The 27,200-nt window shown below is 50.0% G+C and overlaps 1 protein-coding gene across 1 annotated transcript in view; it reads left to right on the forward strand.

Annotated features, from left to right (window-relative positions):
- Positions 1-27,200, forward strand: part of LOC147737645 (uncharacterized) — a 339,012-nt gene that overhangs the window by 153,728 nt on the left and 158,084 nt on the right. The window lies entirely within an intron of this gene.

Below are 27,200 nucleotides of genomic sequence, written 5' to 3' on the forward strand. Positions count from 1 at the left end.
CCTCTGCCACCACCCTGACCCACATGTGCACCGCCTGCACTTGTGGGCACATCCGGTCGACGGGCCCCCCGAGTGCTGGCAGAGTGGAGGTTGTCAGCCACCTCAGGGGCGCCCGACAAAGGGTGTCCCTCATCTTCAGACAGGCCCTCTGATGGATCATGTGCAGGGCTCTGACCTGTCTGCTGTGATGTGGTGGGAATGGGTCCGGTGGTTGGCAGAGATGTAGTTGGTACAGTTGCTGCAGGTGTTTGGGATCCAGAGGTGCCAGGTTGGTTGGGGTTATCCACAGTGCGTTGAGTGGCATGGCTGTCGGTGGGGTCTGTGTCCGGCTGAGCCTGGGACTGGGATACTTCTCCCCCCTGGGGGGGGTGGGCTCAACACGTTGCCCTGTGTGTGGGAGAGAGAGAGACACTGTTAAGGCACTATCAAGTGACATATTGTTTATTTATCCATTGTTAGAAATGGGATCCCTGGCTGGCCAGGGCTTGCGCCAAAGTCAGTCAGAGACCACCACTCCTAAGTCAGGGCAAGGGAGATACACGCCAAGATAACCCCTACTCACCCTCGAGGTAACGTGGCGCGAGCAGCAAGGCTAAACTTGGAGGCGATATGAGTTAAGTATTTGCGCACGCACCCCAGCAACAACACCCAAGGCCCACCACAAAGGAAACTCCACACAAGGTTATATAAAAATAGCCTTTGTATTACACCAAAACACATTAGATAAAACACACACTTTACAATGTGCCAGGGGCACGGGCAGAATTTACAGGGGATATTTACAAGACAGGGCCACCTGGACCACTGTCAGGAATCAGCACTTTTAGAAGTAACACTTTTAAAAATAGCACTTAGAATATAAATCACTGTAGTACAAAAATAACATACAACCAGTCACTACTGGTACCAGGTGAGCACCACCTATGCAACCCTCACTATCTTAGGAGATTACACTAGGGAACCTGGGCTCTGCTAGCACCACCTGTACTAGCAAGAAGGAAACCACCTAAGTATTGCTATACCTGTAGGGGTCTAAGGAAGGAAACACATGATGCATCACAATACATTCAGCGGTGTAAAAGGACAAAGCACATGACGCATAAAAACACATTCAGAGGTGCAAGGGAAGGAAAACACAATAGCGCAAAATCCAAACTAGCCACCACCTGTGACTGACCCTAGGCCCTCTGGCCTTTCTAGGGCTAGGACGCCCTGTGTCCAAAGTCAGGGTCCTAAACGTGGCAGTTGCCCACAAAGTGCTGGGCAACTGGCGCAAGCAAGGATGGGCCCACGTGGGAGCCTCGCAGGCTCTGAATAAACAAACTGTCCCCCTGAGCCTCTCTGGGCTCTTCAAACACATGGGGCACTGCTGAGCCTTTCTCCGGCCTCAAGAACACAGCAATGGGGGCACTCAGAAACCTCTCAGGGCTTGTAAAGAATGTGCCCCTTAGAGCCTCCGTGGCTCTGACAACAGATCGGGCTCCTTGAGCCTCTTGTGGGCAGGAAGAACTAGTGGGCAGCGTTGGAGTCCCTCCTGGACCCTGGATTGAAGGGAAAATGCCCCCAAGAGCCTCTCAGGCTCTAAGTAACCACTGAGCCTCTCTGGGCTCGAAATCAAGAATGCAGCCCGAGTGGAGCCTCTCGGGGCTCAAGCGACCCTGCAATGCCCCCGGAGGTCGCGCTAATGAGAGGGGGCGGGGTGGACACCGGCAATGTGTCCCGACGCCCCCCTCTCCTCTTTCACAGCACCAGCACTCACCGGGTCTCCTGCGGCGGGCGGCGGCGGCTTCACGAGAGCTCCCGCTCCTCAGGGCTCTCTGCAGACTTCTCCCCTCTCTCTCCGGGTTCTCCCTCGCTTTGGGAACCGGGGGGGGGGACAAGGAAAGACGACGGCTTCTGCCCTCACCGGAGCGCGGGGTGGCCTCCCGTCCGCTTCCGGTTGCTTCTCTGTCCTGCCCCTGGCCTGCCTGACTTCCCGGTCGCGGCTGCGGGGGCGGGACTTCCGTCGGCCCGCTCACGGATTGGCCGGCCGACCAGCTACTTCCGGGTCGTCGCGGGCAGCGCGGCGGCCCGTTCCAGGCACTTTAGGTGATGTCTCAATTATCCGAGGAGTGGGCTCCCTCGTGATAAATCTAAAAATAGCAGCAAGTCACCGGGGCAATGCCGGGTGGGCACCGGCTTTCTCAAATAAATACTCCAATCGAGGTGGGCACTCAATCTGGCAACCACGAGCAGGGTGGGCACCTGCACAGCAATTGGCACGCTCCCAAGCACTACAAGCCAAATAAAGCGCTCTTAAGCGCTATAAGTAAAATAAAGCGCTCCCAGGCGCTAGGCAAAGGAATACAGCACTGCCGAGCGCTACAGGGGAAATCAAAGCGCTCCCAGGTGCCCTCAGCAGGGCAGAGTTCCAGCAAGTCCTTGTAGGCAGGCAGGGGTGGCAAGGCTAGGCCCAGAGCCAGCACACTGGGTCTCCAGGCAGGGAGACACCCCAAGTGGCGGTCCTCTGGCCCAGCGACAGCAGCAATAGCCCCCTCAGGATCCTGGAAGAGAACCATTTCAGTGGGGACACAGCCCCATTTTTATACAGTGAAATCCTTTGTTTGGAGGTGCAGGGTGGGGGAGAAACCAGTCGCAGCTGGTTTGGGAGTACCCTTGATGGCCCAACCACCCCTTTCTTTCACTGGCAGGGCTAGGGTCATCAGTCACACCACAGGGGGGCGGAGCCAGCATTGTGTGGGGAAAACCCAGCCCATCCAGGACACAGGTACACTCCTCCCACACATCACTCATGCTAATCTCCCACTCACCACCGGGCAGACCCATCCAGCCTTCCTGGAGCCAGGCTCACCAGCCAGCTCCAGCCAATCACACGCCAGGCATATTTTACATTAATATGCCAAGTCCAGGAAATGGCATTTCTACATATGACACACTCATGCAACACACACCATTGCGAAGCATTCACTCTCACGAGTTCGCACATATGAAATTCGAACCTGTACACCCCACGCATCAGGAACTACCAGGGACACATACATTCCCCATGCATTCCTATGGGAGGGCAGGCCTATCTCCTCACATGCACTCAGAGTGCGCAAGCACTTTCCACTGGGACACAGTGAAAGTGCGCACAACCCAAAAATCACCATCACCAGGTCACCATTAAAATCAAAAAGTTTAGGGGTGAACCTGCCATAAGGGCCAAGTCCAACATCCATTATCTGCATCACTGTTCCACATGCTTTACATTGTTGTCATTGTTCAGTTGTGCATGTAGTGGTAGTAAATTGACATGTACTCAGGGGTATTTTCATTCTTCCATTCTCTTGACAATGACTGACACAGCCATTGCTGTGTCTTGTATTGCCGGCACAACACATGTTAAGCATTGCTCAGGTTGACGCAACATCCAGGATATGGTGAAAATCCTTATGCCTGCGTCAAGCATGCACAGTGTTTAGATGCAGCATGTTGATGTAAGAGACAGGGCATCATAAATTTGCATGACATCAACTACTTTGGATGTATTTTGCTGTTCCGTGATGGCCACACAATGCCAACACCCCTGGACCTGTACACACACTTATCGATCATGGCTTTAGAACGTGTCACTTCTCTAAGACGCATCACCTTGTCAATACCCATGTCCATGTTGTTACTTACGTGCATCCAAATCAGTCATGAGATGGGGCACGTGCATTGTTTGGAAAGCACAATGGACTGGAGCTTCTGCAATGTGCATGTCTTACTTGTATGCATATTCATATGAGTGAGTGTTTAGTTGTAATACATGACAATTGTGACATTGTTGCACTCCTATGCTTGTCCCCAGGGGATGAGTTTATGTAAGGGGTGTGTATGACAGGCCATGTCAGTAGTTTGCGTGTTATTAGCAAGCCTCCATCGTTAATTATTTGGCTGCCCCCTGATGTGGCATGCTGGCAAATTTGTGAATTTGGGTTCATGCACAGGATGTGTGACCTTGTCCTGGTGTTTGTGTTTGCAGTGATCACATGAGAGACTTGTGGTGCCTACACCTGTGCCCATTGTGTACTACAGACCATTCCCAAATGTGTGTCCTGACACAGTACATTGTCCACTGCAAATGGTGTGTGTGTTGCAGGCAATTAGTAGATGACTGCTGTCCCTGGACATTCATCTCTATGGTGTTTTAAAGGCCTGTGCAGTGCTTGGGTGCAACTGTCTGCGTGGCCAGGGGGCTGAGGTGAGGTGACTGAGGCAGGTAGACAGAGGGATGGAGGGAGACAGAGGGAGGGAGGGAGTGCAACAGGGGGAGGGGGCGACAGGGGGAGGGGGCGACAGAGGGAGAGGGCAACAGAGGGAGTGGGCGACAGTGGGAGTGGGAGAGAGAGGGAGACAGGGATGGAGCCAGGTTGTTTGTGCGTGCTTGCTCGCTACACTGCCTTACTGTGCCACAAAATGTTGCTTCTTTGGAATGCCGGGCCCCGGGGGAAGCAGAGTCGCAGACTAGTCTTCCCCCGGGGTCTTTTGCGCATGGGATAGGCCAGGTAGGGGAAGGGGAGGATTCAGGGGGTGGGTATTTAGCCGCGGGGGAGGAAGGGAACTTCCTCCTTCTGCGCCTGGCACCATCGGGAGGGAGATCAAAAGGAGGTTAGTTTAGGGCTAGTTTTTCTTGGAGTTACCGTAGTGTCAGGTTTGGGTAGGAGTTCGTCCGGAGCTGTTTCACGGCAGCTGTTTTTTTTTTTGTACAAGCCTGTAGCATGGTTTTTGGCAAGATGTTGGGGTTTATCCGCGGAACAGGTCCGCGAGGACTTGCTGTTGCTCGCGAGGGCCGGTCGGGAAGACCTTATCCAGCCGGGGGTTTTGGTCCAGGCCTGGGTGGGGGCCACCAGGGGCACGCGCGCTGCCTCGGCCGGGGTTAAAGCCGCGGTGGTGGCCTGCCAGGATGATGAGCAGGACGCTGCGGGCCCGGGTTCACGAACGGAGGGGGGGCGGAGTGCCCAAGGACCCGGCGCGAGGCGGGAAACGCAGGAGCCTACCCCCGCGGGCCTTCCCTCTGCTCGAGTTTTTGCCTAGGACCTCGGGGCTGCCGTGAGGGCCGCGCCCCCGCGCTTCCGCCCCAAGGGCCTCTGCTGGTGCCGGCCGGCGCTACGCAGGGTGAAGGGCAGGCGGACAGCCTTTCTGGGCCTGCCCTGGAGCAGGCGGGAACACCGGGTGGGGGGGGGGGGGGCTGGGTTTTCCGGGCGGCCGGCTCTCAATGATCCTGGGGAGGATGTGCTTGGGGACGCCTTGCGAGAGTCTGAAGGGCTGGAAGAGGAGGCCCACATTGACCTGTCCACCGGCTCTAGGGCTGGCATGCCGGCCATGGCGAGGCAGGTGGCGGTGTGGGACCTGGGGGGCCGGAGTGGGACCCCCACTCTGGTTCCCATTGGCGGGCCTGGTTGGGTTCCTGGTTTTCCGCAGGTGGGTTTCTTCCCCCAGGGGGCTGAATTTTTTGCATAATGCCCGCACCCTCCCCCTCAGATCTGGGGTGCCACTTCCTGGGAGGACAGGGCCCGGGGAGAGAGGATCTTGGAGCAGATTCAGGAGGTCAGGTGGGCCGAGGAGACACGGGCCAGGGTGGGGGCCGTGTGGGGCCAAGAGGTTGAGGTCCCTCCCACCCCGACCTCTGAGGAGGAAAGGGAAGTGGAGAGGGAGGAGGAGTCTAGGAGGGTCAGGGCCAGGAAGGCAGTGCATGTCCACCCCCCCAGGGGGGTATGGCAGGTGTAGGGACGGCCAGGACGGCTTTGAGGCCCGATGGTGCTGGCGCCCGCTCAGGTTTGAGCGACCTGAGGGGTGGGCGGGGATCCAAGCCGGCAGCTGTCGGCAGAGCCCGGGGGTGCCTGGCGGGACGCAAGATGGCTCCAAGACGCAGGACGGAAGCATTAGGGCAGTCCACGGCGGCTGTCCCTCCACCGAGGGCTCGGGCACCTGCAACGCGTGGCGGATCTGCAGTGTGTGGGCGGGGAGGTGTGCAGAAAGGTGTGAAACGTGCGGTGAAGGAGGTGGACAATGTGGGTGTGGATCTGGAACCGGTGCTTGAGTTGGATTATGGTGCCAAGAGTGATGAGCTGGAAGACGGGGAGGTGCGGGATGACTTGGAAGTCGTAGGCGGCGCAGCCGACAACGGCAACCTTGGTGTGTTACAGGTCAAAACGGCGACGAAGACAAAGGCCGGATCGGCAGCAGTCCAGGTGAGGGAGTCCAGAGGGAGGCCCCGGGAGCGGACCTCGGCACTCACAGGTGAGGGTGCCTGGTGGGCAGCTTGGGAGGACGCCCCGCGGGGGGGGAAGGTCTGAAGCGGACTTGCAGGTCGGTGGGTGTGGGGGACGGTTCAGTGCGGGAGGCGGTGAGGCCATTGGGCGATCCACCCGGGGATGGTAAGGAGGTGGATGGTAAGTCGGTGACTTCGGGGGTGCAGTCGGACAAAGGGGATAGTAAGGATGAGAAGGGAGTGAAGGTGCCTAAGAAGCTCCCATATATGGGGCTGGCGATGCCTCTGGGGTCGCATCTCTCGGAGAAACTCAAGGAGCGGATCTGGAAACATGAGTTTGTCGATGTCTTTAAGTTGCTCCATAGGGAGGTAAAGGCTATTGAGGGGTCTAAAGAGGAGGAGTGGGAGCTGACGAGGTGCCCTAGGGTGCCGGTGACGATGGAGAATTGGACGTCAGCTTTCTTGATCTATGCCAGCGTTTATTGCCAGAGGTATTTGGACAGGGTGATTGCACTTTTTAAGTACATGGATATCATTCGCAAGGCACAGATGCAGTTCGGAGGTTTTGCTTGGTTAAGCTATGATGAGGAGTTTCGAGCAAGGGTTAGCGCGAATGCCGAGATGTGTTGGGGGGAGGTGGATCAAGAGCTTTGGATGCAGTGGATGGCGTTGTCGCACTCCACGGCGTCCACTCACACGGCCAGCCGCCTACCGGTGGTGTGTCGGTCTTTTCCGCAGCGTCCCGAACAAGGGGGGGCGGGGGTGGAACAGTGCCCAGCACCATTGTCTCAGGGCAGCAGTCCAAGCAGGGGGGTTATTCCACGGGGGCCTGTTGGAGTTACAATAGGGGGTATTGTTCCAGGTATCCCTGTAAATTCAAGCACGAGTGCTCAAAGTGCGGCGGGAAGCATGCCCTTACGCAGTGCCTCACGCTCGCCACCCCCTCGGAGCAATGGCGGAACGCCAGGGGGCGGGGCCAACCTGGACCGAAGGGCGCCTACACCGGTTAGGGTGGAGGCGATGGCCCCGTGGCTCTCATGCTACCCGGATCAGGAGGCTGCGGCGCGGCTCTTCTGGGGTTTCACTGAGGGCTTTAGGGTGGCCTACCAGGGTCCCAGGGAGCGCCGTTGGGCCGAGAATTTGAGATCTGCCAATGAATTGCCGGGGGTAGTGTCTGCTAAGTTGAGGAAGGAGGTTGAGGAAGGAAGGGTGGCTGGGCCGTTTACTGACTGGCCGTTGCGGGACCTGATCATTTCCCCGTTGGGGGTGGTGCCGAAGAAGGAGGAAGGGGAGTTCAGGATGATTCACCATCTGTCATGGCCGGAGGGCCATTCGATGAACGACTTTATTGCAGTGGAAAATTCGAGAGTGCTCTACGCGTCGGTGGACGATGCGATCCGCCTGGTGAGGGTGTGTGGGACGGGAGCGGAATTGGCGAAGTGTGACATCAAGTCTGCTTTCGTTTACTGCCTATTCACCCTGCGGATATTTTGCTCTGGGGCATGCAGTTTGGGGGGGCCATCTACGTGGACTAGGTTTGGCCCATGGGGTGCGCCATCTCCTGCGCTCTGTTTGAGCTTTTCAGCTATTTTCTGCAGTGGGTCTTGGTGCGGGTCAGTGGGTGTCTCTCACTACTTGGATGATTTCCTCTTCCTGGGACGGGCGGAGACCGGGGATTGCGGCAGGGCCCTGTCGCGGTTCCAGGAGATGCCCTCGCATTTTGGGGTGCCTCTGGCGCCCGAGAAGACGGCTGGTCCCAGCTGTTGCCTCACCTTCCTGGGTGTAGAACTGGATTCCGTGCGTTGGTTGGCGCGCCTTCCTGCGGCCAAAGTGAGGGAGATTCTGGCATGTTTGGAGTGGGCTGTGGGGGAACGGCGGATTCCTTTGAGGGCAGTGCAGAAGCTTCTGGGTTTCCTGAACTTTGCATGTAGGGTGGTGCGGGCAGGGCGGACGTTCTGCAGGCGGCTCGGTATGGCCATGTCGGGGGCGGTGCTTCCACATCACAGGGTCTGGATCTCCATGGGTGTGAGGACGGACTTGAGGACATGGGTTACCTTCTTGCAGGACTTCAACGGTGTGTCTTAGGACTTTGACGAGGAAAGGGCGGTCTGGCAATGCCAAATTTACTCTGATGCGGCTGGGTCAGCGGGGTTTGGTGTCTTGTGGGATGGCAGGTGGTGTGCGGAGAGCTGGCCGGCCTCCTGGATCAAACAGGGAAGGAGCATTGCCTTCTTGGAATTCTTCCCTTTGCTGGTGGCACTGGTGGTGTGGGGGGAGGAATTTCCAAATAGGTCAGTGCTCTTCCACATCGACAATATGACGGTGGTGGAGCTGGTGAATCATCAGAGGGCAAGGGACCTGAGGGTGCTGCGACTGTTGTGGAGGTTCATGTTGGCGTGTCTGCAGTTGAATGTGGTGTTTCGGGCTAAGCATGTCCCTGGGGCGAATAATGACATTGCGGATGCTTTGTCTCGTTCGCAGTGGCAGCGGTTTCTACACCTGGCACCGGGAGCGGATACGTGCAAGACCGAGCTGCCGGCCGGCATCTGGGCCTTGGGGGAGTGAGGATGATTGAGCTGGTGGAAGGATCACTGGCTGCAACCACAAGGAGGACTTATCGTTTAGCATGGTCTGAATTTAGCGCTTTCATGGGCTGGACGGTGGATGGGGTAGTGAGTGGGGAGTCAACTGTGGTACAGGGGCTGAGGAGTTACGTGTTGGCTTGCATGGTTCGGGGTTTGACTGCGGCTACGATATCTGGAAAGTTGGCAGGGATATCGTTCTACTGCGTTTTGTTCCTGGGCTTTGACCAACTAAGGATGTGATTCTGGCCAGAATGTTGTGGTGTTGGGGCAGGGAACGTGGGGTTGGGGGGGGGGTAGGCTGAGAGAGGCGGTGACGTTTGAGTTGTTGGTCAGGCTGGTGGGGGTGTTGCCGGAATGCTGTTATGACCTGGGTGAGGTGGGTCTTTTCCACTTGTGCATGGTGTGGATGTTTTTCGGGGCGTTCCGGGTGTCTGAGCTTTTGGGTACGAGAAGTTGGGCTGGGAGGTTGTTTGAGGAGGTTCGTGTGGATGAGGGGCGCTTGGGTATTTGGCTGCGATACTCCAAGACGGATCAATTGGGCAGAGGCAAGTGGGTGTGGTTGAACGAGTCTGGCGTGGCGGTTTGCCCAGTGTTGGAATGGCGAACTTTCCTGGGGACAGGGGGAGTGCGTTGTGGGGAGATTTTTTGTCACGCATCTGGCGCGAGAGTGACGGCGGGCCAGTTGTTGGCCGTGTTGCGTAAGGCCTTGAGGCGTTTGGGCATGGATGAGGCTGGTTTTGGGACCCACTCTTTCCGGATTGGGGCTGCGACTGCGGCGGCCAGGTTGGGTTGGTCCTGGGATAGGATTAGGAGGATTGGGTGATGGAAGTCGCGCTGTTGTTAGAGGTATGTGAGGAAGTAGGATGGTCCCAGGCAGGATGTTGGTTGTTTCGGAGTGTTCTTCTTGTTCTAACATCTTTTTCTTCGTAGGTTGCGTGGGTGGAACGGGCGGTAGGACGGTGACTTGGATTGTTGGGCACTCCTTCGTGCATTGGGCATCCAAATATGCGGAACAGCAGGTTTACGGCCATAACCTGGGACTGAAAGGACACTTGCATGAGGTACAATGGTGGGGCAGAAGTGGAATGCGATGGGGGGCACTACTGCCCTGGCTCGCAAAAATGGTCCCACAGAGGGGATGGCCGGATTTGTTGATAATTCTTCTGGGGGAGAACAACCTGGTGCAACTGTCTGCATTGGCATTGTTACAACTCATGCAGCGGGACCTGGAGGTTTTGAAATCGAGGCTTGCGGGGACCTGCATTGCCTGGACGGAGTTGGTCCCCAGAAAAGTGTGGAGAGGGGCTGTGAAGCATGGAGCCATAGAGAAGGCTCGGAGATAGCTCAATAGTGCTATGAGACTCTACTGTGCGGACAAGGACATTAAGGTTATTGCACATGGTGGGATACGACTGGAGGAGCCGTTAGTTTTCAGGGATGATGGGGTGCACTTGTCCCAGCTGGGCAATGCGTACTACATGATGGAGATGAGAGATGTGGTGAGCAAGTTGTGGAATGAGGCTATCTGGTGTCGCAGGGAGTGAATGGTGTGTGTGTGGTGGATGGGCAGCCCTGAAGGGGGGGGGGGGCAGTGAACCGCCCTACAGGGGGTTCACTGGTTGGCAGGATTTTAAGGGACAAGGGGGTCAAGAGCGGGCCCATCCATCCCTTGGGGGGGAGTTCGTAGGGTGGATAGAAGCGTGAATGGCACGACGCAAGGAGTGGGGCTGGATGACGAGTGATTGAGGGGCAAGAATAAAGCGTGGTTGGAGCCTCTAGGGCTTGGTGATGAAGCGGGACGAGTGAAACGAATGAGGGGGCAGTGTGAGTGGGGATTTGTTGTTATTATTATGTTGATGTTACTGTTATGTACAGATTTGCAGTTCTGGTCTAATGAAATGGCCTTTTACACTGACACTGCGTGGTCTGTTTATTGCGCGAGGTGTGTCCACCACATGAAATTGATTGGCAACTGTAGTATACTATCTTGTGTGATATTTCCCTATCCCTGTGCATTGGGCATGGTGCTTGGGTGTGTCCCTGGGACATATGGGATGGGAGTAGCCTCCTACCCTCCACCTTCCACCCTTTGTGCCTTCCCCTTGCATCAATCCCCATGTTGTTTAGTCATGCTGGGACTCATGGCCACCCACCCCATGCTGCTGGGCACTGTTGTAAGTCCACCCCTGTCACATGTTTTTCTTGTACACTCACCAGACTCAACGGCTCCTTCTATTCCGTGTACTCCCACCGGTGCCAGCAGCTCCATGACTTTCTGCTCCCAGGGATGGTATACAGCAGGTCTGCGGGGACCACCACCTCCAGTGTGGTGTGCAGCGGCATAGTCCTGGTCCATCTTCATCCTGACCATCCTCCGCAGATCGTACCACCTGTTCTGGCAATCCGCCCTGGTGCGCCTGATGGGTGCAACAGCATTGACCCGGTCTACGATCCTCTCCCACAGGCGAGTTTTTTCTGCCATGCTGGTCTGTCTGACCAATGTGCCAAACAGCTGTGGCTCGACTCTGATGATTTCATCGGTAAGGATCTCCATCTCCGGGTTGGTGAACTTTGGATTCTTGGGTGTGCCCATGGTGTGGGGTGTATGTGATTGAGGGGGTGATGGTGTGTATGGATGAGGGTGTGTGGTTCTGATTGTGAAGGGGGTGGTGTGGGTGTAGATGTGATAGGGTGTATGTGTGAAGGTATGTTGCTGCAATTGTTGGTGTGCTCTCAGTTTCTTCGCTATAATGGGTATGTTGCAAAGGATGATGGGTTGTATGTGTGGACCCTTTTATAGGTGAAGATGTGGGTGTGGCTTATTTTGAATTGGTTGGGTGTGTCATATATGGGGTGGGTGTCAGTGTTGACCTCTGTTTAGCTGTGACCAGTTCATTCTTACTCAATGGTGTGTACACAGGAGACATGTTTGGTGTTGTTGTGGTGTTTTGGGTTTTGGCGTTGTGTGCGTGCGGTACTTGCGCGTGCGATCGAGTTGTACGGGCCGTTGGCGGGTTGGGGGCTCGCGTACGCTTGTTAGGGGGGGTGTGCGTGCGGTACTTGGGCGTGCGATCGAGTTGTACGGGCCGTTGGCGGGTGGGGGGCTCGCGTACGCTTGTTGGGGGGGTGTGCGTGCGGTACATGTGCGTGCGATTGAGTTGTACGGGCCGTTGGCGGGTGGGGGGCTCGCGTACGCTTGTTGGGGGGGTGTGCGTACGGTACTTGGGTGTGCGATCGAGTTGTACGGGCCGTTGGCGGGTGGGGGGCTCGCGTACGCTTGTTGGGGGGGTGTGCGTGCGGTACATGTGCGTGCGATCGAGTTGTACGGGCCGTTGGCGGGTGGGGGGCTCGCGTACGCTTGTTGTGGGGGTGTGCGTACGGATTGCGCTTGCTGTGAGGCATGGGATCCCATACGAATCCATCTTCATGCGCGACTAATTTGGCCCGTACGAATCGCGTACAGGGTTCCCCAACTGGATCGTACTTGTGTAGTTGTATGGCAGGTTTACAAATCGTACGGTTTGATTTCCGACGCAGAGTCGTACGGGGCTTCGACTGTTGTTCGTACGGATGGCTGATATTCGTACGGGAATTCGCGCAAAAGGATCGTACTACGCCGGTCGGATGGTTTTTTCCAATTCGTACGGATTCGGCTACGAATACGAATCGTACGGGGATTTTTTTACCGGATCGGAATCGCCCCCTTAGTGTTCATAGGAGACAGGCAGCCCTTGTTCTGGAAGAGCATGTGTGTTGAGTGCTTATGACCCTTGGCCCTCTTACAATAATTTATTGACCGTACACGTATCACTAGTACAGAGGCTGGTGTCAAACTCTTGAAGGGGGAGGAGTCACGTTCCCTAAACCACTGCAGTTAGAGCTGATGCTAGGAACCCAACCAACCTTCAAGCAACTTGGTTTCCGCTGGTTCTTTTGGTATGGCACCGCCATATTTTGTACATTGTGTTTTATTTAAATATTTTATCAATTAAAAAAAATATTTATAAAATATTTTATGCAATTTACATCAAAATATTAGCACCCAAAAATAAACCTTCCAAAGTTTAGAACGTGTTACAATTTAAATTTATTTTTGAAAAAAATATTTATGTTTCTATAATTGTTTTATTAAACTGTATTTGTAACCAACATTCTTAAATTACTTCCCACTCTTACCTCCTATAAACCCAACATCCTGCTCCTAATTTTTTACATAAAATAAAAAAATAAAAAAACAAATTGAATAAATATTTTTAAATTACTCCCCACCCTTATCCCCCCATTAACCAAACATCCTGATCCTAAGATTTTACATAAATTTGTAACTGGCAATGTTATATGGCCATGAATTAACCATTCTGTGGATGGTGACTCTGCCACAGTGAAAGGTAATTGGTCTAATTTCTCAATGTGCAGCATTGTATATTTTGCATCTCTTTGTGCCATTCTCATTTGTCTCTCTGATAGAGTATATGCAGAGAATAGAGACGTACTGTTAATATATTGCCAGGGCACATGACCAGAGCGCAAAGATTGTAGCGTCAGCTTAATAATAGAATGGATCATAACTGTCCGTGTTGTAAGATGGACAAATCCTGTTCAATTTTATCTATAGCAGAAGATACAATGTTTACCAGGGAATAAATCCTGGATGTCGGTGTGGTCATTCCATTGTCAACCACAGCTAAAGCTTCTTGTTGAGAGATTTTCCAAATTTCATTATAGATTGCATATAAGAAGCGTTTCTGACCTGTCCTTTGGGGACGTGGATGTATCGCTGGACCCGTTAAAGGCCTACGTAGTGCAGTGTCCTCAGCATATCCCCATGTTGATGTCTGCATTCTTAGAGCAACCACGGGATGCTTCAGCTCTAGTTGGATTGGATACCGGCTCTACGACAGGCACACAGGCTTTGGATGTTTCGAATACTTCCCTAGCATTGGCTGTGGGAACTGAAGAAAATCATCTTTGCTGAATCGACCTGATCTGTGAGGAGTTACAGGGACCATTGTCTGCGAACGCCAGCAGTAGTGATATTAGTTAAACAGTCGGTGGTCAGTAATAAGCGAAGATGGTGCTCTAATGTCTATCACAAGTACAAATCACTTAAAGCAGGTAATCTGGCACAGCGCATAAGGTAGGGAAAAAAACACCAAATCCCCACATTTTTGGCCAGCAGACCACTAATGCTATATATACAAATCCTCTGCACATGTTCAAAATTAAGTCCATAAAGTTACATTAAATATCACAATGATGCTTGTCTTTATATTTTTAGATGTCTTTAATTCAAGATCTTTAAGCCTTCTTGGCCAACACGTTTTTTTTTGCTTGTACGACTAGATTGCCTCCGCCTCAATCTCAAACTTCAACTAGCTCCCCCCATCCAAGATCGAACAAATCACTACACCTAAATGAGCTGCCACCCACCCTGGCGAGCTCGAAACATAGACAGAAAGAAACCAATAATAGGTATCAAATCCAGAGACCCAGTGAACTCCCAACCAACCATGCATCACTGTCACAAAGATCCAGAGAAGCTGATACTGAATATCAAACGCCGAGACCCTAGGAACCCCCACCCATGAGGTACCGGGTTTTTAGGGACCCGGCGGTGCCAGGGGGAACACCCAGAGACCTCTTGAGTTCTTCCTGTTTTGGACTACAGAAACACAGAGTCCTCTAGGTGATGTCAAGGATCGAGTTTTATTGGCTGCAACCAAGTAACAAGCGTCCTAGAAGTACAACAGCACTGTGTGTATATTCTCAGGAGACTGTTCGTTTTTACAGAACCAGCCTTCTCTTTTTATACAGAAATATCAGCTTCAGGCAAGAATTCCTAGTTTTACAGTTTGGCCATATACATATTTTCACAATAAAGAAAAAGCAGAGTCATGATGATAAGTCCATATTTTCGTTTGTCCAGTTCGTGATGGATTACCCAGCAAGGCCCAGAACTTCCATCAGATACCGATGAAACCCCAATAAAATTGGGCACCTCCTCCTTGTAAAACTAGCCATAAAGAAGAAACAGGGACAGGTGTGTGTATGATAAAGCGTGGTTTGTATGTGGTGAATGGTTTATGACATGTTGTGCCTTGATGCTAATCTCGCTCGGCCATTGGATTGGGGACTGCCCGAACAGGTTTGGCTGGAGGCAGTGGAGTCAGCTCGCCCAGGTCACAGAGGAGTCAGCGAAGGTGTACGTGTCCTTTCAGCTCGAATTAGGCCTTGGTCAATTGACTACGTGAGGTCAAGCACAAGATGGATGCCGCTCACAAAATGGAACCCGAGGGTTCAAGACAGAAACTACGATTTAAGGGTGATTTCGTCACTCGATCATGACGCAAATGCACAGGTATAATGTCCCAATCATTACCGGTCTGCCGATACCAAATTCGTCATGGTATGATGATAGTTTCTGGCACGAGCGTAGATCTTCGGAACCACATAGTGGCAGAGTCCAGAATTTTCAGTACCACAGACCCTCCTTTTGCCCTTATATAGGCAATAACCCATGCTAATCTGAGTCCAAATCTGTATTCATGAAGTCATTGAGATGTTGCTGTAGCATCATACTGTTGCTTAGTTCGTCCCTTGACACAGGCTTCCTTACACATGATGTAGCGCAGAGGCCACATATTGCAGGAGCGCACTGTACACACAGGCAGAACATGAACAGAATGGCTAAGACCATTCCAATGACTATCAGAGTTTTCCATCCCCAGGCAGATATCAGTTCCCAGAACCACCCCAGCAAGGACCAGTCCCCTTTATCCACGTGAATGGATTCAGAAATCTTATGCAGTTTGGAGATGGCCTGGTACACTGTCGGAGCGTTATCTGGGAGGAAAATGCAGCAACTGGATTGGATCACTTTACATACCCCACCACGGTCTGCAAGTATGACATCTAGGGCAACCCTGTTCTGAAGAGTCATAAGGCGGTCCGACTGGAGCTCCGCAGTCAAGTTACTAAGGGCACCAGCCGTTTCAATCACGGCGGATTCAACTACCCTCGTCAATTGGCGTATGTTCCTGCTGTTCACCATAGGCCCCCAAAACGGCAGAAAACTTTTTGCGAAATCTCCAAACTCCTGTTCCGCGGTGTCGTCTTTACTCACAACACCCCTAACTGTCCTTGTCCGATGGTAATCTGCCTCGGCCGTGTAGGTGGGTGGCAGCAGAAACGAGACAAAACATGTGCCCGAAAAGTCAGGGGGCAACCATGTGCATGCTCTATCATGGCAGACGAAGTAGGTACCCTTAGCTGCTAAGAACGAAGGAGATGTCTGAGACGAAAAGACATAAGTCTCAGTACAGACACTCTTCCCTAGCTGAGCTTTGGGGTTTTTGCCATTTCCCTGCAGACATAGGTGACCTTGGTGGGGTACTATCCAGATTGGGGAGGATTTCTTTGCTCGCTGGCTCTCACTCAAGGAAATTCCATATTTTGTGATATTCCATCTACTGTAAGGCGTCAATTCATCTTTGGGAATAGTTCTAATCGTGTCGATATCCCTGCTCATGTTTCTGATTCCCGCCACTAGTGCCTTGTTGCTCGAATTTCTTCCTGTGGGACGCGGGGGGTATGGTTCTATGGCAAATAGGAACATGGTTTGAAATGCCCACCGAGAACCATAGTAGCTAAATGGCAGGACAAAATACGGGATACCCTTATCTGTCGTGTGTGGCATAAGTCCACATACCCAACAATTTGTCGTGTTCATTACAGACTGGTTCTAGTGTAGGAGCTGGACGAATGAGTTGTTTACAAATTCTAATCTTCTGGCAGACTCGTGTTCAGGCAGAGGGTGAAAAGAGTGCGGGGAAACAGTAGGAGGAGGTGTGGGATGAGTGTCGTGTACAAATGAAACTCGAAAGGTGAACAAAGCGTAGCCCACTAAAAACATCATTATACTACATAACATAAAAATACATATTATTAAAAATCGTGTTTTTGCCATCACAGTGCATATTCTAGTTTCAAAGTTCGTTGATCTGGCAGGTCTCTCCATCTTGGGAAACTCCATCCTCTAAGTTGCTGCCCGCGGTGGGAGATTGATTCTGCTAAGGAGTGCTTCTGTCAGTTTAGGGCAACTCCCTTAGACCAACCAGAACTGTCGACCTAACCGTCTCCAGCTGCACTCCAAAGACTGTGGCAACCGCGACCCTAGCAGCAGAACCGGATGGCGGTTCGAAAATCAAAAATGAGCAAGTTTCCTGGATGAGAGAGCTGCACAATCAAAAAGAAAAAACTTTTTTATTTGTCCATAGTCATACGTCTTGGCCTCAAGTTATAGCGGTTTCCACCAGGTGCTGTGTGGTCTTGAAACAGGAGTTCAGGCTCAGTAGTGTCCAATTGCATTGACGGTAGCACAGATCCTTGCAGAATGTTATCGCTCTCCTTGTCTGAAGTAGTTCCTTTCAAACGTGCATCACTGAAGGGCAAGAAGCGAGGCACAGTCTCAGCCTCAGAGCCAGCAATTCCCTCCTGGACCCACCGGTCATAAGGAAGGGGTAACGGGACCCTCTTACAATGGGCGCCGTACACCCAGTTCTTCTTGCCGTGGACACGTACTGCAGAGCGGGTAGCCAGCAACACTTGGAAGGGTCCGGACCAGCGAGGCTGCTCGTTCTTGGTTCGCTGGAAGTTGCGCACCAGGACCCAGGTGCCAGGTTCAATTGTGTGGCCTGGATCATCAGACGCTGGCGGGGAAGAACTGTGGACGTGTTGGTGTAAAACACGCAATTTAGTCGTCAATTTGTGCAAATAGTCAAGCAGTACAGGATGCTCTATTTCCCTGAACCTTGTGGGCCTTGGCACTCCCCATATGTTGGCCGGGCGGCCGAACACAATCTCGTGCGGACTAAGTCCCACTCTAGAGTGGACAGTCATTCTTGTAGATAGGAGCACCAAAGGCAGGGCGTCAGGCCATTTAAGACCTGTGCTTGCTTGAATCTTGGCCAGTTTCAACTTTAGAGTGCAGTTATAGCATTCTACTAGTCCAGCTGATTGGAGGTGATTTGCAGCATGGAACTTCTGTTGTATGCCTAAACTCTCACACACTCTCTTCATCACTCGTCCCACGAATTCACTCCCATTATCACTCCAGACCATTCTAGGCATACCAAATCTAGGGAAGAACTCTTTGACAAGGGCTTTGGCTGTGGACAAGGCAGTATTGTCCTTAAGGGGATACGCTTCCACCCACCTGGAAAAGGCACAAACAACAACGAGTACGTATTTCAGATTGTTGCACCTTTCCATGTGGATGAAATCTAGCTGCAAAACCTCGAACGGATACGTTGGAGGCGCAAAATGACCAGCTGGAGTTGGAGTTCCCTTACCAGGATTGTACTTCAAACACACCATACAGTTCTTGACCACATTCTCTGCACATTTAGGGATTCCGCTATTCTTCCATACTGGAGCCAACAACTTACGGATCCCTTTCACACTAATGTGAGCCATTCCATGAGCCATTGTCACCACTGCAAGCACATACGCATCGGGTAACAACCATCTCTGATGCTCTGACGATTCGACCCAACAACCATTCGCATCCAATTTACCCTTGCTTTCTCTCCATTCATTAACCTCTTTCTCTGTGGCTTCGGATTGGATAGACTTCACACTCTCAATCGTGTCTTCACACATGCCAACATCATCAATCCATCTCACAGGGCCTGCAACATGCATTCGACTCATCACATTCCTTGCAGTTTCTTTTGCAACTTCATCTGCAAATGCATTCCCACGACCAACATCATCCGTCACCTTTCTGTGTGCACTGCATTTCACAATCGCAACTTGTAGTGGCAAGGTCAGTGACTCGAGAAGCTCATTTACTAACTGACCGTGTTGGATTTTCGTGCCATGTGACGTCAGGAACCCACGTTCACGCCACAATCGTCCAAAACTGTGAGCCACGCCAAAGGCGTATTGGCTGTCCGTGTACACATTCACTCGTTTTCCTTTTGCCAACACACACGCTCTCGTAAGTGCAATCAACTCTGCTGCTGGCGCAGAATTGTGTGGGATACGTGTAGTTCCTACAATCGTATGCAACGTCGTCATAGCATATGCTGCAGTCGTATAACCATTCGGCAATTTGAAACACGAACCATCAACCCATAAAGTATCCTTACATTCAGGAAGAGGAGTATCCTGCAAGTCTACTCTCCCTTTTGTCTCTTCTTCTGTCCTAAAACAGCAGTCATGTTGTTCGACCTCATCTGTCTCTACTGGAATGGGCAATAACGTGGCTGGGTTGAGCGTGTCACACCTCTTTATGTGAACATGACTCGCTGACAGTGTCAGCTCATAACTTGACAATCGAGCACTAGTTAAGTGCTGTGTCCTTGTTCTGTTTAGCAAAATGTCTACTGCATGTGGGACCATAACGACTAGTGTATTATTCATTACTAACCCAGCAGACTGTCGAATACAGACAGCTGCTGCCGCAGTGGCTCTTAAACAACTTGGCAATGCCTTAGCTACCGGGTCTAAAGTCGCTGAAAAGTACACGCATGGACGCTGTTTGTCCCCAAAGGACTGTGTCAGGACTGATAATGCGCAACCTTCCTTCTCGTGGACATACAACGTAAAAGGCTTACTGTAGTCGGAGGTACCCAACAAAGGAGCCGAACACAATGCATCACGCAATTCGTGAAAACTTTTCTGACACTCTTCAGACCAATAGTATAAATAACAGGGGGTACCCGGTAAACCAAAAAGCATCTGGGTGAGAATAATGAATTACAAAAAAAGTGATGCCAAGGTGTTTTCATCAAGAAAATTAATTATGAGAACAAAAACTATTAATTATCTGTCTCATCACAACATCAGTTGTATGATATGTATCTGTCATCTATTATAACGTTCATCCGATGGTTATTACCAACAATTTACAAATACAAATAACTAAGGAAAAAATACAACAAAACAGTAATTCAGTTTATGAATTATTTTAAAGATCCTTTTTTCATTTTATACATTCTTAATATAAATCAGTCAACCAAACAATATTCAATCTTGTTAGGGATGACATGTTCAAGTCCAAAAACCAAATATTTAATTCTAAATCCAGGCGGTCCAAGTGTCCTATTGTTGTGGACCCTTAATCCAAGGTTTGTGTAAGAAGCCCGATGATTTATTTACAAGGAAAACATGGCATTTTCTTTTCTTAGCCTTATTTCCTTTTCGGACACCAAACTAGCAAGAAGCAAGCGAAGCCAAACAGAATATCTATGGCTTCAGAACCAAATGATGCTCCTGGGGAATATATCCACACAGTCTCTAAATCAAAATAGGTGCCGAAATGATAACTGTTGACGCGTTACGGCCTGTGAAATGACTAAGGACTCAAAAGAAGTCGACATTAATGGAAATTTACACATTCAAAAGGCATTCTCTAATTGTAACTCAAGAAATCTGGTATACTGTATCAAGTGTCCATGTAATCAAGTTTATATTGGACAGACGACCCAGACTGTCAAAACTAGGGTCCTCCAACACAGATCCCGTATCAAATGCATGACCATAGGGGCCCCTTTGGTCAGCCATTATCAGATTCACAATCATTCATTCAACGATATATACTGGACAGTATTATGTGTGATATCTAACAGAAACACAGTAGATACTGAGACTAAATTAAACCAATTGGAAGCCAGATTTATTGAAAAATATCAGACTTCCAAAACTGGACTTAATGACAGGGATGAAATATGGTCACTTATCTGTTAAAGGGTTTAGTTGATTCACGTCACTGTTTAAAAACGACCTATTGGTAGCTTTTGTAATATGTATGAGTACTGAGTATGTTTTAGTGTACGTTAAATTTATTGAATAATGTATAAAATGTATATATTGTGGTTTTTTCTGCTGAACAAAATTGATTTTAGAATGGAAAAGGCATATGGTATCACACTGGTAATTGGGTTGCACTATTTACTTACTTCCTAAAATTCCTTTCTTTCTAGTTCTTTTGCCATGATTTATTTCTTTCAGGATGATCCCTTGAAACTTTATTGAGAATCAGGGGGTGCGCTGATATTTGAAATAATCAACATGAATGTGTCACGAGTGGGAGTAGAGGGCGGCCATGTTGGTAGAGTGGCTCTAGTGTTTGGAGTCCGTTTTTTGTTTCCCCTTTACCTGGAGATGCCCGGTTGGTTGAATCAGGATAGGCGGAGTCTCGCCCGGGAAGTTTCTTAGCCCGGCAATTTTCCTTCCGGGAGCTGAGATATACGCCGAGTGATTATTATTATTATTATTATTATATAAAATTTATAATGCGCTCAGTTACCCAGGGGCATCCCGGCGCAGTACAGAACAAGAAAGAAGCGCCGGCTGATCACTACACTGGAAACAGATGGGTCTTCAAGAGTTTCCTAAAGAGTAGGATCTTAGGCTCTGAACGGATCTTAAAGGGAAGGGAATTCCACAGTGCCGCCACTTGCACTGAGAAACGCCTCCCCCCAGAGCGAGCTCTCTTTACTCTAGTTGACTGCAAGAGGTGTCTTTGGTCCGAACGCAGTACGCGTGTGGGCTTATAGGGGCGTACCATGGGGGCAAGGATCGGTGGGCCCTTACCATACAAAATTTTATGGGCAGTACACAACGCTTTGAATTTCACCCGTTCCCTGATGGGGAGCCAGTGAAGCATTTTCAGGGCCGGGGTAGCTGAATGTCTTCTGGGAACATCCATCAACACTCTAGCCGCTGCATTTTGTACCTGTTGGAGGGTCTTCAAGGTCGCTTCGGGGGCGCCAAGAAACACTGCGTTCCCGTAATCAAGCCTCGAAAAAATTAGGCCCCGGATCAGGAGCTTCCTCGCTGAATCAGGGAGCAGTGGTAAAACCTTGCGGGCTGATCGAAGCAAACCGAAGCACACCCCTGCGGTCTTCCTGGCGTGGGTTCTAAGGGACAGATCTTCCTCCAACCATACTCCCAAGGTCTTAATCTCCTTCTTGGGAGATGGAGGGTCACCCAGAGACCGAGGCCAGCAGCTAGCAATAATAGAGGGACTGGATTTACCCAAGAGCATAAGCTCAGTTTTCTCCCCATTCAGCTTAAGGGCAGAGTGGGACATCCAGCGATGGACATTGGCGAGGCAGTCATGAAGGACTTCAGGTTGTTCCGCCAACTGGGTGAGCCCAACCACCAGCTGTGTATCATCAGCATAGCTGATGATCTTAACTCCTGAGGGGGCGACCACTCTTTCAAGCGGAGTTATATAAATGTTAAATAAGGTAGGGCTCAAAGATGAGCCCTGCGGGACTCCACATTGAAGAGGGAACAAGGCCGACTGCTCTACCCCTTCCCAGACTTGATAACAACGATTAGAAAGGAAGGATTCGAGCCATTTTAAGGCCAGCCCTGTCACACCCACCTCTGACAGGCGTTGGAGGAGCACCTGATGACTTACGGTGTCAAAGGCAGCACTCAAGTCCAGGAGGATCACTGCCACTGACCCCCCTGAATCAAGAATGCTCCTAGCTTCCTCCACTACAGCCACTAAAGCTGTGTCCGTCCCCTGACCAGGGCGGAAGCCCGTCTGGGAGTCTCCCAGCAAATGCTGGGACTCAAGATGGTAAGAAAGCTGACGATTGACCAACTTTTCAGCGACTTTAGAAAAGCCGGGCAGAAGTGAAATCGGCCTAAAGTTGGCCAAGTTAGAAGAATCTAAACCTGGTTTCTTCAATAGTGCTTTTACCACCGCCTTTTTCCATCTCTGAGGTACTGTGCCCTGAGAGAGTGAAAGATTAATGAGGTCCGACAACGGAGAGGACAAAGAGTCTGCCACTAACTTAAGATATTTCATGGGCACTGGGTCACTAGGGGACCCACTCTTCATCCCCTTCAGTACATTTGTGACCTCTTCCTCTGAAAAGGGACCAATAGGATAGGATAGGATACTCTGGCTCGTTTCCCGTATGTGATGTGGGTTTGGATACCCTGAAGATGCCGGTAAGCGCATGTGTACTCTTATACTAAGTTTCGCTTCACCATGATACTCGGTGAATGTTTGGTTCTGGTTTCGATGTTTCCGCCCACATGTGGTACTTTACCCGGGCTTAACCTGTAACATGGGGCAACCTTTGAATAATGTGAATGTGAATGTTAAGCACTTTCTAATTTTAATATAAAGCTTGACTTTCGACCAGTGTTACATTGTTTAAGTACCATATGAACATGGTGTAGCGAACTAGGGCCAGTTAATGATTTTAGCTTCTTTTTTGAATGATCTAGGTGATTACATCACATGTATGAGATTCTAATGAAACCTGGATAAGCACAGGTGTGCCTAATATAGGAAGTTCGCCCTGATTTGAGTGACATTTTTGAACTATATCCGCAACATTGGACGACCTTACCCATAATTGGTTTTGTTATATGGATAATAACATTTTGGTATGTATAGCTAATGCGGTTAGTTTTATTTGGGTTTACTCATGTATGTAACTTCACACTTGGATATTAGACACGGTGATGAAAGGGTCTTCATGTTGAATGACGTTTTTATTAAATGAGTGCAAATAAATATAGTGATCTATGGTGATGGCTTTCTGACCACATTTTCTTTTTTCTGGTGTGTAAATAACTTTTCTGATACGTATACCTTGAGGATGTTTTCTTTTTATAGTGTTAGTGGCTCCTACGGGTGCCTGTGTCCGTGGAACAGACTGTTAAATTTCAAAACTCCTAAATAACTTGTTCAAGTTGATTATTATTTATTGTGTTTAATTTTTGTTTTTTGTAAGATCATTTAAATGAAATGTTGCCCTTTGTCCTGATGAGGCCTATAACTATTTGAAAGGCCGAAACGCGTCGACAGTTATCATTTCGGCACCTATTTTGATTTCGAGACTGTGTGGATATATTCCCCAGGAGCATCATTTGGTTCTGAAGCCATAGAAATTCTGTTTGGCTTCGCTTGCTTCTTGCTAGTTTGGTGTCCGAAAAGGAAATAAGGCTAAGAAAAGAAAATGCCATGTTTTCCTTGTAAATAAATCATCGGGCTTCTTACACAAACCTTGGATTAAGGGTCCACAACAATAGGACACTTGGACCGCCTGGATTTAGAATTAAATATTTGGTTTTTGGACTTGAACATGTCATCCCTTACAAGATTGAATATTGTTTGGTTGACTGATTTATATTAAGAATGTATAAAATGAAAAAAGGATCTTTAAAATAATTCATAAACTGAATTACTGTTTTGTTGTATTTTTTCCTTAGTTATTTGTATTTGTAAATTGTTGGTAATAACCATCGGATGAACTTTATAATAGATGACAGATACATATCAAACAACTGATGTTGTGATGAGACAGATAATTAATAGTTTTTGTTCTCATAATTAATTTTCTTGATGAAAACACCTTGGCATCACTTTTTTTGTAATTCACTCTTCAGACCAAGGCACAGGATTGGGTGCATATTTACATGTTAATGCCACCAATGGTTTGGCCAACAAGGAGAAATTTGGAATCCACTGTCTACTGTACGATGTGATACCCAAGAAAGCACGCACTTCTCTCTGTGTTTTTGGCACACTTAATTTTGCTATTGCCTGGATTCTTTCTGGGGTCAGTTTCCTTCCCTCCTTCGATAAGATGTGACCTAAGTAGGTCACTTCTTGTCGGCAATATTGTAATTTCGAAAGAGAGACTTTGTGCTTCATATCACATAAATGACGCAACAATGACAAAGTGGCTTGCTTGCAAATTTCCTCAGTATCTGCAGCGACCAGCAAATCATCGACATACTGAATAAGGGTCACACCATCAGGTAGAACAATCGTGTCAAGCTGTGATTTCAGAGCTTGACTGAATATTGATGGACTTTCACAGTAGCCCTGAGGAGCGCGTTTGAAGCGGAAGCTTCGGCCTCCTAAATTGAAGCCAAAAATGTCTCTGCTCTCCTCAGCAATCGGGATGCTGAAGAAAGCATTCTTCAAGTCAATCACCGAGAACCAAGTGGCTGACGCTGGAACCATAGTCAATAGGGCAGTGATATCAGGGCCAACTGGAAACTGTGGCACAACAATCTTGTTCACTTCTCTCAGATCAATCACAAATCTGTACACAGGTGGCTTGGAAAGATCAGTACGCTTCAAAACTGGCAGAACAGGACTATTACAAATGTTGCCTCTTGTCTCCTCAATGACATCTTTCTCAATCAGGTCGTAAATGATTGCTAACAACGCTTTTTCACCTTCGTTAGAGATCTTGTATTGGGGAATACGTGGCAACTTTACATTGGCTTTCAATGTTATAACATATGGCGCTATTTCCAAGAGACCCACATCATTGGATCCAGTAGCCCAAAGTATATCCGGAAGAGAAGGCAATTCTGTTGGAACCTTTTCCCTTGACAAATACATTAGAGAAACCACTTTCTTACCTAGGGTAAGTTGTACTCCCGAAGGAGAACAGTACAAAGTCGCATATAGTCTCTTTAACAGATCCAATCCCAACAAGTTTTCACCACAACCTGTTATAAGAATGAGGGGTGCTGGCTGACAATGCGGGGGCGGGGGAAACATGGCGGCAGCTAGCTGAGCTGCTGCGGCGCTCCGATCTGTGTTCCCGTTCGTCTTTCGTTTACCGGCATTAGCACGCTCTCATACGTCCCAATATGCGGCGGATTTGATTGCAAGCTAAGTTCTCCCCAATTTATGAACTTGTGAGGCTTTTTTTGGAGGCTCTCTTTGCTTCGTGTAATTACACGGCGAAGCTCGCGAGTACGGAGGGTCATGTGCGTTGATGGGGCGTGCCGGTCCTGCTCGGAGTTTTACGGCGTTTCAGCCGCGCCTCTTCCACTCCCTCAGCCTGAACAGCGGTTCCAGACTAGATTCAAGCCGCCCACAACTCGAAGCCTGCTGCCGATTCCACCGGTATTGCGAGCGCCGATATTTGCTCAAAGTACGCAAGGTACGCGGCAGGCTGCTTCCGGCTTGCTGCATTGGCACTCTGCAGAGCTGGAGCTCTGTCGTGGGAGAAGGACCCGCAGCCTCCTCCCAGGACCCTGAGGCGGCTCAGGGCAGTCCGGTTCTGACTCCGGCTCCAGTTTCTTTTCACGCACCGGTAAGGGGCGGCTGAGGAGGGTGGAGGAAGAGGAAGATATCGAGACAGATCTTGAGAAGGTGGCAGGCACGACTAGAGTTGCACTACCTGCACTACTTGAGGCTCAGAGTCAGCAGGTGGGTCAAGTTGTTAAAAGCTGTGAGTCATCATGCGGAGAGTTGGAGGATCCTGGTCTGTTGCTAGTCTTAGACAACTCTCTCAAATTTAATCTTAAGCAGGTAGACACAAAGGGGGCAGCGGGTCCCAGTAGAGAAGAGACTAAAACACTGGGAGAATAGGCTTCGAGACTAGCATAAGCCCTGACCCCTGTAGTAGCAATAGTAGCCACCAGTCTCAAGCTTCATGTCAGATAGCATTGGGCGCCCTCTCAAAGAAGAAACTGTCCTCATATTTATCCAGAGAAGTTAAGGCTAAGCGAGCCTTCACCTCCAAACCAGCAAAGAGTGCTAAAAAGAGCACTAAAAACATCAAATCAGCAACCAACTCTGGATCCAAAATAACACCGTCATTGCGGTCCTATTTTAAGGCGGTCCCACAGATTTTGCGCCTCCCTGACCAACAGCTTTCCGAGGATATTCCTCTTCTAATGGCTTCATAAGAGTCTCCGGGGCTTATTGTACCAACTACTTTCGAAATTACTCCTGAAACTGAAGAAATAGCTTCCTCTACAGTAAACGAGATGCAGGATATAATGGTTAATGCAGAGGGAGGTGCCCTTAGTAACAATGGGTCTGAAGATGGAGATGGAGCAGCGATTATGGCTGAAACCGAGGGGGGGTCTGTCAACATTAAGGTTGGCACCTTAGCCCCAACTTTGATTACTACTCAGGTGATGGAGCCCACGCATCCCTCTGGGTCACTGACTCTTACACCTCTTTCACCTTCCCCAGTATTATATTCAGCTACACCACTGCTTGAATCTCATTTGGAACCTCACCTAGCTTCACAGCAACTTGGGCTCTCAAATAACAATGTGCCTATAGAAGAAGATTCAGAAAATGGGGTGGTGATGAACAGAGTGTCTGAATTAAGCAGACCACTCTTACCCAGTCCAAAGATCAGGGCTTGATCCATCACCGTTATTTATCTCACTGCACCATCCCAGCTCAGAACCTGGCTATATGCAAATCAGTCTGTCCCTGGCCCAGTGCATCATGGGAATAATTTGCATACAGCCAGGTTCTGAAACTGGGATGGTGCAGTGAGCTAAAAAACGGTGTTGGATCTAGCCCTGATCTCTTGACTGGGTGAGAGCTTTCTGCTTAATTCAGAGACTCT

This window comes from Lissotriton vulgaris, chromosome 1_1, assembly GCF_964263255.1.
Source record: "Lissotriton vulgaris chromosome 1_1, aLisVul1.2, whole genome shotgun sequence".
NCBI lineage: Eukaryota > Metazoa > Chordata > Amphibia > Caudata > Salamandridae > Lissotriton > Lissotriton vulgaris.